General features: G+C 37.3%; 1 protein-coding gene across 1 annotated transcript in view; it reads right to left on the reverse strand.

Annotated features, from left to right (window-relative positions):
- The window catches only part of LOC110157930 (poly(rC)-binding protein 4-like), a 50,412-nt gene extending 40,334 nt beyond the window's left edge, over window positions 1-10,078 (reverse strand). Inside the window, exon 1 of the mRNA XM_020922326.2 lies at window positions 9,877-10,078. The gene's annotated coding sequence lies outside the window, so the exon portion shown is untranslated. The remainder of the gene's footprint in view (window positions 1-9,876) is intronic.
- Window positions 10,079-11,612: the final 1,534 nt, after the last annotated feature.

Below are 11,612 nucleotides of genomic sequence, written 5' to 3' on the forward strand. Positions count from 1 at the left end.
CAACAGCCAACCAAAACTACTGACCATGAAAACACAAATATACAGTGTAACATACTACTGTAATATGGCACTTCACAAATCACAAATTTGTATTGATAAAAAGCAAAAGCAAGTCTAATGGTTTAGTCCTATGCATTCATATTCTGCCTTTTGTGATACTGTTCTAATGTTGTTACCTCCTCCAATACATACCTGGAGCTGTGTTTTGTTTCATTCACACGTGTTTCAGTAAGATGGGTTTATTAGTCTGTCTACATCATCTAAAAAACTCAAAATGCTCTGTTCCACCTTGTGATGTCATGAAATGGTTGTTTTTAAGTTAACAGCTCCTTTCACATTTAGTTTAGTAGAGTAGTGTTGTAGTCAAGACAGCACTAATCGAGACCAAGATCAGTCCAAGACCACAGGGTCCAAAGACCAGGACAAGACCAAGACCTCTGAGAGTCGAGACTGAGACAAGACCGAGACTTTTAAAGGTCAAGACCAAGACGAGACCGAGACCACAGCCCATCAAAACCAAGTCAAAATCATCTTTGTCATTTTCTACATTTATTTGCATTTTCCAGTTCTTTTGGCACATATATATCAATGTTTTTATAAATCTATCTCCATTTAACACTTGTCAAGTGTCAGATCTCGAGACCGAGACAAGAACAAGTACAAATGCCTCCAAGACCGAGACAAGATCGAGGCCGAGCACCTTCAGGACTGAGAAAAGACCAAGTCCGGGCACATTCAAGACCGAGACAAGATCAAGTACGAGTGCCTTCAAGACCGAGACCAAACCAAGTCCGAGTGCTTCAAGACCGAGACCAGACCAAGTCTGAGTGCTTCAAGACTGAGACAAGACTGAGTCCAAGCACCTTCAAGACTGAGACAAAACCAAGTCCAAATGCAGTTGAGTCTGAGACGAGACCAAGACCACAAAAAACGGTCTCAAGTCTCTCAAGGTCTGGAGTACTACGACACTAGATATTGGCAATTCTGGGGCTTTTTTATTTGAGAAAAGATGTGTGAATGAAACAAAACACAACTCCAGATATTTTTTTTATGAGAAAACAATATTATTACATAGACCAGAAAACAGTGGAATATGTGCCCTTGTGTAATTGTACATAGTGAGAAAATTAACTACAAAATTGCATCAATTAAATAAATCTTTAAGCCTGTTTGTGGGCTGTGGTTCGCATATTGACTCCTTTTAGGTCAGATGCCCTTTCAGATATGTCACTGGTATTTACGCTGCCAACAGTACATGAATTTGTGAGCCTTTGACTGGAATATTTCACCCTGTCATACCCTTTATTTTAAATTGAACCATAATTTAAATCATTGTATGCAGATAAGATTTATAGGTTTATTTCCCCGATAGCGTCAGATTTCTCAGTCATTGCTTCAGCCTCTATTTCTTAAACCATGTGATTTTTATTATTAGAAAGCTCCTATTAGGATCATATATCATGGTGAAGGATTTTTCTGTGGCCTGGTGGAGAACGCACTGTGGCAGGGCATTAGCTCCAAGCTTTTATCCCCATCCCTCTCAGTGCTATGAAGGTCAGCCTCTTTCTATCTGCAAAATGACTCCCTTTCATCCCAGCACCCTCCTCCACCCCGCACCGGACCAGGACATGTGACACCCGAGACAAATTGAGAGGAAACATGGGAGAGATAGGGCCAGACGAAAATACAAGTGGAGTTTGATCGATATTTGGTGCAACCTGAGTGGATTCAGTGTATGGGGTATATAGGGTTGCTGTACAGAGGGAATTAGAAGTCATGGTTACGGCTATATGCTGCTGTTTTTTTCTTCTTAATGGGGTCGTAATCATTTGGAAAAACAGATGTTGAATTTTCTTTTTTCTTTTTTTGCAGTTTTGAAAATTTTATATGAGAAAAAAAAATACACTGAACTAATCAAAATCCAACATCAATTGTCACTCAGTCCAGTCTCATCCACTCATTGTCTGTTCTCCTCTCACAGATATTGAATTTTCAAATTAAATAAACAAGTTATCTTACCATTGATTTGATTGAATATTCTCCTTCTGTTCTTGAACGCTTGTCAGACAAATCTTATTTTCTTTTATTTTATATTAAATTGTTTTGAAATATCCACCATCAAATGTAAGATTCCCATCAGATAATTTTACAAATTACTATAAACACATAGATTATGAATGAATAAATGAATATATATGAAATTTATAGATAAATAAAATGTCCACAAAGCTTCTCTCACATTGCAAACTTATATTCACAAATCAACACATTATTGCACCGTAGTTTGCCCAGTCTCTTGCCACTTTAGTACTTCCACAGTACACTTTAACTTGTCAGAAACAAAAATGAAACTATCTATTACATAAGTGAGACGCCAAGAACAAAAATAGAGTACATATTCTGGAGTCAGCAGCTGGAGGAGGATAAAGGCTTCTCTCATTCTTGGTTACAACAAAAACACACACAGATGCAGATGGCTATTGAAAGAGATGCTCCATGAAACTTTCCAACCATCACAGTTTGAATAATTACAAGACATGCACCACAGAAAAACCAATAAAAGCCACTACTAAGAATCACACAAATTACTCTAGAGGAGATTAGTTTTGCATCCATACAATCAAACAGACTGTACCACCATACTTACTATATAAACTTTTACAGATTCAATATTATTTTGGGCTCAGTGTTTAGTATACATTTTATTTGCCCTAATGGGGAAGTGTTTGTTTATTTTGTGTAGTATGTGACATTTGAGGGTCAAGTGGCTCATTATACTATGCTGTATGCTGTGTATTTATTGTAGATCATCTAATATTCATAATATGGTTCACTTACGGTTTACTGAGATACTTTAGGGTGCAAATGTTTTTTTCAAAATGAATATTTATTAGCGTGCTGAGGGCCAAAAATTGATTCTTGCGAGATTTAAGACATGTTGTAATGTTGTTACCTCATCAAAAACAGACCAGGAGATGTGTTTTGTTTCCTTCACACATGTTTGAGGAATCCTTTAAACCACTGCTTCTCAAAGACTGGGTCGTGGCCCTCAGGTGAGTCGCAAAAGAGATTTTTGTGTGTCACCTTGTCACAATCTGTATGTAGGTCTGCAATATACAGTTCTCACACATGAGAGAGAAAATGAATATCCTGTCCTCAGTAGGGACAGTATTTCTATGCTTATTCCTTTCACTACTACATATACTGTATGTGTGAATTGGGATTTTCTGTGCTCACAAAAACGAAGACAAAGCACAGAAACAGCCTGAATGCTGCGCCTGATCTGCTGTTGTGCTCACCCCAGACTGGAACGTGCTACAAAAACACAGACAGGCCCACCTATCTCCTTAGAAATGTTGACATGTTTTGTATAATTTCTAATCTTTTTGTAATTATTTTATTGACTATTTTGTTCCAATATTTTTGGTTCAATTGAACATTGAAAAGAAAAAGAAATGGGCCACATTTAATGTCCGAATACACAACTTATGGATCCTTTTATTGCTGGTTCAGTGACTGTTTTTCATTGTTTAGAACTTGAGTAATATTAATTGTTCAAAAAGACACGATCACTCAGTCAACAAAATATCCTCATTAATGTTCAATAATGGTCAAATCCTTTATTTTGTGATTTATGAATGATGTCTGTTGACTTGGGTCGCAAAGGTTTGTGACTTTTCAAATATGGGCCTCCAAAAAAAAAGTTTGAGAAACACAGATTTAGACTGTCTACAGCTCAAAGCTCAAAATGCTCTGTTCCACCTCGTGATGTCATCAAGCTGTAGTTCTCAAGTTAACAGCTACCTTTTACCAAAACACAGTTCCAACTATATACTGTATTTGTGATGAGGAAACATTATAACATGGATCAGAAATTTATGTAAGTCTGGGCAAATGTGAATAAAAATATGAATGAAAATGACAAAATTCAGCATACCAACTCGGGGCACCACTGCTTTAGGTTTAGTATTAGACACATAAAGTAGTTTTGTTCGTATTGTATTATTTTGTGTACAAATGAGTCAAGGTTAATCAAGGTTTGTTATTGTGACAGCCAGTCCTGTACCCTTTATATTATTACATTGGCTTTGGTACCACTCGGTCCATTGTATGCTCACACTTTTACCCTGTATTAAAACACACACAATCTCTCTTTTGAGTCATCTGTGTTGTGTAGATATCATGAGTGCGAGCTGTGCAGTCATGGGGCTGTGTGGGTCAGGGCCGGCAGACAGGGGGACAGTGGATCTTTTCATTCACGGGGACAGCCTTTGGCACTGTCACAGCTCGGGTCAGCCTCAAGAAGAGTCACATTTTATTATCCACAAGAAAGAGCTGCTTCATCTCACAACAAGCACACCACAGACATGCTGTTTATGTACAGGCCAGTCAGCAGATCAGCAGTTCACTTAAAGCACTTCTAGGGATATGCAAGGATAAGTAAACAAGCGGGATAACTCTGTGTTTAGTATTCTGAGGTTGATATAACTGCTATATATTATGTATACTTTTCAGGTTCAGTAAATCATAGTCTAGAATACAAATAGAAGACTAATCTCTGTTAAATCAAAACATAAAAAACAATGAAAACTTAAAGACATACACGGTAATCAAAAACTAGTATATAAAAGACAAACCAAATCACCACCTGTGTAATATAATTTCATTTTAATTTGCAGTTTATAAATAATTTTACACTTCTTATGATTAAAGAAGGTGTGAAGTTATTTTCTATACTGAAGTAAGTAAATGAAGTAGTTTTTCTTTATCACTAGTATTTTTTCCATACAAGTACAATGTTTTTCCTTGGTAAGAACAAGGTCTAAGGACAGGACATGTCGATCCGCTTGTTTCCTGTGAATTGGTCAAACTGTCTGTTATTGATCGATGACTTTTCACTGTTTGATTTTCTGACTTTGTGTTGGTTAAATCAACAGTTTTGTGCAGCACTGTGAGGCGCTGCTGTTGTGATTTTGGCTGTGTAAAAATAAATCAAATTGAACAAGTAATTTTCCATTTACTGAATTTTAGAAATTAAGTTATTCCCTAATGGCTTCTCATTTTGGTCTCCTGTCCTTCATACACTGATCTATCGTATGTTTTGCGCCAGATGCCCTACCCATCAAAAACATGTCAATCCACCCAGACATTAAAGATCCAATGTTACACAGAACAGAAGTTTTAAGCTATGTTATAATGTATTACCTCATCTAAAACATACCCGGAGTTGTGTTTTGTAATCCTGCCTTACCAGAATATGTGTGAATGAAACAACTCCTTGTATGTTTTTGATGAGGACACAACAATATAACATAGATCAGAAAAAAAGAGTCATATGGGCCCTTAAAAGAGGTCCTCAGTGACAGCGCTTAAGCTGTAAATAGAAAATATAAAGAGATTAAAAAAAAAGGTAATATGAATCAAAATATTCTTATTCAAAAAACAAAAGTGTAATTATGAAAATATGAGTAAAATCCACCCTTACAAACGCAAATCCCAATCTGAAGTTATTAAACCGTGATTAGCTCAGGTTAATAGTCTAAATGCAGGTTAATTGCTACAGGGGATTTAGTGCGATACTGAAGAGGAAATTAAAATTATCACAAGAATGCCTCGGTGAAAACAACACCTACGGTAAATAAAACAGGCTAAATGAAGGCATACTCATTTGCATGGACAAATAAAGCAGGGATAAGCATTACAAGTTATTAGCTGCTTCACAAGAGGGTAACACGAAAGACAACAGCATGTGAAGAGGCTGAATCAGCAGATGTACACCAATTTATGAAAAAAAAAAAAGAGGAAAAGTGAAGAGAGTTCTGTACTTAAAAGAATGAAAATGTAACAGATGTTTTATTATAGTATCCATTAGGGCTGGGTATCATTCAGAAGTTGCAGATACGATACATATCTCGATACACAGGCCACGATAAGATACATACCTCAATACATAAACCACAATACAATACATTCCTCAATACATAAGCCACAATACGATACATACCTCAATGCATAGGCCTCAATACGATACATACCTTGATACATAAACCACGATACGATACATACCTTGATACAGTGAGCTTACAATTCGATATGATTCAATACAATATATTTCCAATTGATTTGATAAGGTTCAATTAAAAATAAAGGCTAAATCATGGCTGTGATACTAAAAGTCTTTAAACCACTTAAACCACTTCTTGTGCAAAGTTCATATGAAACACAAACATTTTAATGATCAAAACAGTGAAAATGTCAAATGTGCTGCATAAACGAGTTTCCTTCCACTAAACAAGCAACAAAACTGTAGCACTGTGACAAAATAATTTAGTAAAATATACCAAAAAATACTCTGGGTGATAAATCGATACAGCAGCTCATGATATCGATACTGTATCATCACATTAAATGATATGATATATCAATATTTCAATATTTTTGCACACCCTTAGTATCTATGGGTTTCAGAATGATGAATTATTAGGAGCATTGCCATAGCGATTAACAATTTAATCTTATTGCAAAATTCTCAAAAGGTTTCATTTGAAAGAAAAATTTAAAATACTTTACTCTCTTTACAACTAGCATTTCAGATAAACTATAAATATATAGTGTAACTTAAATTGAGACAAGTCAAATGAAGCAAAAGCAGGGTTGCCTCTCCACAGATGTGATCTATAACTTAGTCTGTTTAGTGCAACTTTTAAAAATTACATTTAATTGTAATGGGATAGGTTAAACGCTATATCGAAGGAGAAAACAGTGGTAAACCATGGTAGTAGGAATCGATCTTCAACCTCGGAGTTGGTAAACAAGTCTAACACTAGAGCAGGAGTCAGCCTGGAAAATACTTTTATCGGCATGTACTTTCTCTGCTACTGTTAATTATAAATAAACCAGCCGTTGAAATTGACTGAAAAAAAATTGTGCAGGGTATTTCAGCCATGGTCTTTCTTGAGATGAGTTGAAGATATGGCCAGACAGGCTGCACAAACTTGATTAGGACTCCCGCACCTGCCCCTACAGTCTAAAACACGTTGTGAATGAGAGATTATTATTGGCAGTTCCGAGTCTGGTTTCTGTCTCTTTGCCTGGTGCAGGTGGGATCCATTATTGACGATGCTCTTCCTCTCCTTATTAGATCTACAGCTCTCTTAGTGCATTAAGGAATTACACTGGAGGGGAGTCAGCACCACAATCCCTCTCCCCAGGCTGAAACAACGAACATGGGTCTGTTATCGTCAGCAAAATTAGAATCACTTTCTTTCTTTTTTTTTTTTTTTTTTTTTTTTTTTAGAATTTAAATTTCACACTTTGTGCTGATAAGTGCACAAAATATGGATTGCACATTTTAACTTTTTCATTCCCAAGTTACAACAGACCATCTGCCTACCACTGATTTACCTATGGGCTATTGACTTGGCTTATTTTTTTCTACGCCAGATGGACTTTCTGACACCACTTAATACTCACAGTCAGTATTTTGTGCATATATAATATTCTCTAAATCAGTGTTTCCCAGTCTTTTTTCTTGGGACCCATATTTTAAAGTGACAAACCTTCACAACCCAAGTCAATAGACATTATTTGTAAATAACAAAATGAAGGTAGATTTGACCATTATTGAACATTAATGAGTATATTTTATTGTTGGCTGAGTGATCGTGTCTCTCTGAAAAATTAGTATTACTCAAGTTTAAAACAATGAAAAACATTGAACCAGCAATAAAAGATATCCATAAGTAAGACTATTTGGACATTAAATGTAGCCCATTTATTTTTCTTTTCAACATTCAACTGAATCAGCAATATTGGAACAAAATAGTCAATAAAATAATTACAAAAAGATTAGAAATGATACAAAACATGTCTTAACATTTCATCCAGGCCAGAGTGTAGGAAGAGAGCACAGCACGCATATCAGAGTCAGAACTGTATATTGCAGACCTACATGCAGATCATGACAAGGTGACCCCAAAAAAAAATCTCTTGTGACCTGCCTGAAGGTCATGACCCAGTCTTTGGGAAACAATGCTCTAATGACATAAATAGCTTTATAATAGGAGAGAAGTTGGAGCCAGTTCCAGTTTAGGAATTAAAAAATATTTACAGATAAAATAGTGAAATAAAAACACCAAGATCATGTAAAGTGGGTAAATATGAACATTTTAAGACCAAGATGACGAGGCTCACAGCAAAAGTTACAAGGAGAGAGGTAACCATTTTTCAATGTTATGTCAATTGGAGTCAGAGTCAAAGGACCCAGAAGCGCCCCCATGCTCACTTCCTATTTGGAATGCAGTGGCATTCGGGTCAGCTATGTCCATTTATAAATACAATATACAAAAGACATGCTACATCTAAGGGTGGTATGACTTGCACATGAATTCATCAATATTGATATAACAGAAAAGTATGTTTTTATCAAAGCTTGGCATACTGAGCACCTTGACCTATAGACGTAATTGTGGTAATCCAAGTTATAGTTTTTAAAAACAGTATCCTTCCCTGGCATCATGCCGTAAATCAATTTATTATTTGAGTGATGATTTCTGAGTGCTCTGCGCTCCTCTCTAACAGATGCAGAAACAGAGAGAGCATGTAATATTCATGAGCATCTCCAGGCAGAAGGGTCACATTTCCTCAATCAATAAGTCCCAGATGTTTCTTCATTGATTCTGGGCTATTTTACAGATTGCCTATTGTAAAGTTTCAGGATTAGTTTCCAGTCAATAAAGCACCTGAAAATAAAATCCAAATAATAATTAAAAAGTATATATATAAATGCTATACTAAATCTCCACTTGACACACACCTCTACAAATCATCTGTCTCCTGTATTGATCCACCTGTTCTGTCCTGAAGACCTATTGGCTTTGGTCATGTTCCTTATGGTTTGATTTTAAGCCAGATCCAAAATCTCAAATCTTGATGTCCCTCTCCATTAGTCCATTTATCAGATCAGCCTTGTGCATCTGTGACCTCACGTGACCAGACCAGAGAGCAGTTTAATTTTGGTTAGTGATTCAGTTTGTTTGAAAAGCTAAGTACACTTTAAATGCATTGGCGTTTTTACACAATAGAACTGGGAAAAGAAACCAGACGCTACCAAATCAAATTCCCATTGAATTTTTATATTTCTTTATGCCTTTTTTCCAGACCATCTCCTCTATCTACTGTAAGACTAATGCAATTATCCATGTTGGTGAATAATGGTCCTGTCACGCGCACTCGCTGCCTCAGCACAGACCAGGCGCCCTCAGTACGGACTCCGAGAGAATGATCTTTGTGTCCGGGACTGCTCCGCCAAAACCCCCCATCTACTTTCATTATCAGAAAACCACGCACAAACTCACAAGAGACACATTGTTTCTATAGACTCACTGTATTCATTGCGCATCTGGTGACGACCACATGCATTAGTTGGTTATTACAGGAGAGGTCTTTCTTTCTTTTTTTCCTTTTTTTTCCTCGGAATATAGGCGCACAAGAGTATAAGCATAACAGAGCAACTACAAATCTGACCAAAATCAGTTTTATTTAATTCTCCTACAGCCTAACGCTCAACCAAGTTCATATAGGCTAATCATTTACGAGTGGATTATTTCACGCGCGATTTCAGTCTGGTTTTAGAGATCCGTTATTTGGGCTTCACCAAAATAAGCTACAGTCAACCTTTCTAGGCTATCAGCTGATACGTCTTAGGTTTACTGTAACTGTTGTCTAAATCCAACTAAATCTGCAAAGAATTTGGATGCATTTCCAGCTTGTTAAAGAAGTAAAGAGCCAATTAAACTAGTTCATATTTGCCAGCCACTGTGGCGCTGAACTCATACCATGGGAACATACCGTACGGATCTTGCCAAAATGACTTACCTAATTTCATGAAAAGGGTCGCGCACTGGAAATCTCACTTATCCATGGATGTTGGCGTCCACGGGTTCGTATCCACATAGAGTCCCAATGACACGAGCGCAGACTGTCCTCGTGGAGGTTGTGTCAGCAGACTGAAGCTCGAGGCACGCGCACAGGAGAGGGAGAGATGCGACCACCCCGTTATAATCCAGCTACTGACTCTTCTGTGTCTATAACGATCATAAAGAGGTAAAAGACTGTGCGTACCCACGCGTGTCCCAGTCCGTTCCCTCCCCGTATGTAACTGCCCCCACGGGAATTGGGTCTGATTTATGTCCTTATGTCAGCTGGGACAGGCGCTCGTGACGCACAGTGGGCACGCATGAGGGACACTGGGCCAACACTGCCAAGACATTCCTCACCTCCAGTATGAAGTGTTTGAGACTACTTATTGGAATTGTGAGCACTGGAATAAAAACATGACTGAATGTTTTATCTATGATTACTTTACGCACGTTCATTTGTGAACGAGACCCATATGCAATGAAGACTACTGTGTCGTGATCACACAGCTCACTTCATATTTAAACCTTAAACATCTTTAGGATTAGAGTTAGGAACATATACAAAGGGACACATGCAAACACCAGGTGACACCGGCTCTACGGTCTCCAGGTTAACTTATTTGGGATGGCGTTATTTCGGCTAAATTTCACGCCAATGGCGCCATCTGGTGGCAAAGGTGACAGGGCTACTTTCAAAAGCTCGTATTGCCAAGTTTTGAATTCAAATAGTTAGCTAACATGTCATGGAATTTGAAAATGTGTGGCTTGCATTGGTAAAATCTAACTCTTCTGTGTGTAAATTTTTGGAGGCTAATAATGGCATAACTAAGCAGTTTATGAAACACAAAGATATTCAACAATAGCCTACTTATTGGTTCTGGTTTAAAGTCTACCTTCCTGGAGATGTCTCTGCTTCATGACGCATTAGGACGTTCCCACGTGAGTGGCTGTGGTGATAATGAGCCTGAGGTGGCCTACAGCGTCCTGCTCTCACCGCCTGTGTTCAGGACCAAATTATTCTATGTCTGTTTAATCAGTGAAGAAAATGTTAATGCCGTGGCGGTCTGTCCTTCCCCTGGAGTGAGGACTGACTAGACGATGGGATTGTGGTGATTCCATGAGTGACTGAAAATAACTCCAGGCTAAGAGCATATATTCATTTGTACAGCTGCCAGATTCCACTTTCATTTATAGTTTTCACTTTAAATGCTTTCGAAAAAAACAAGACTTGTCATTTTATTCACCTGAAAGAGCGAAATGCGGTTTGAGTAGGTACGTCTTTTTCTGAATCTAACCAGCAGGGGGCGCCATATGACACAGAATATGGACGCCTTCAGAACATGTCCATGCAGTGATGTATGTGTGTGAGTGGTCTCTGAGTAGCCTGGCCTTAAGCATACATAATCACTCATATGTAGGGCACACCTGATCCACATGATATCAGAGCAGAAAATGCAAAAGCATTAAGGAATATAAGAACACAGATACTGATTAGTTCAAAAAAGATGAACTTATACATGTATCTTTTTTCTCACAGGGGTGAGGCAAAATGCGGATTAAAATTTAATAAATAACAGAAACAAAACATAAATATTCTGTCTACTATAATGTCAACCAATAACTTTTTTGTGAAACTTGGATACAATAAAGTATCAAAATATATATACAAGTACATATATGTATTTATTTTTT

The sequence above is a fragment of the Boleophthalmus pectinirostris genome, unplaced genomic scaffold (genome assembly GCF_026225935.1).
Source record: "Boleophthalmus pectinirostris isolate CB_2022bp ecotype Guang Dong unplaced genomic scaffold, ASM2622593v1 HiC_scaffold_8, whole genome shotgun sequence".
Lineage (NCBI taxonomy): Eukaryota > Metazoa > Chordata > Actinopteri > Gobiiformes > Gobiidae > Boleophthalmus > Boleophthalmus pectinirostris.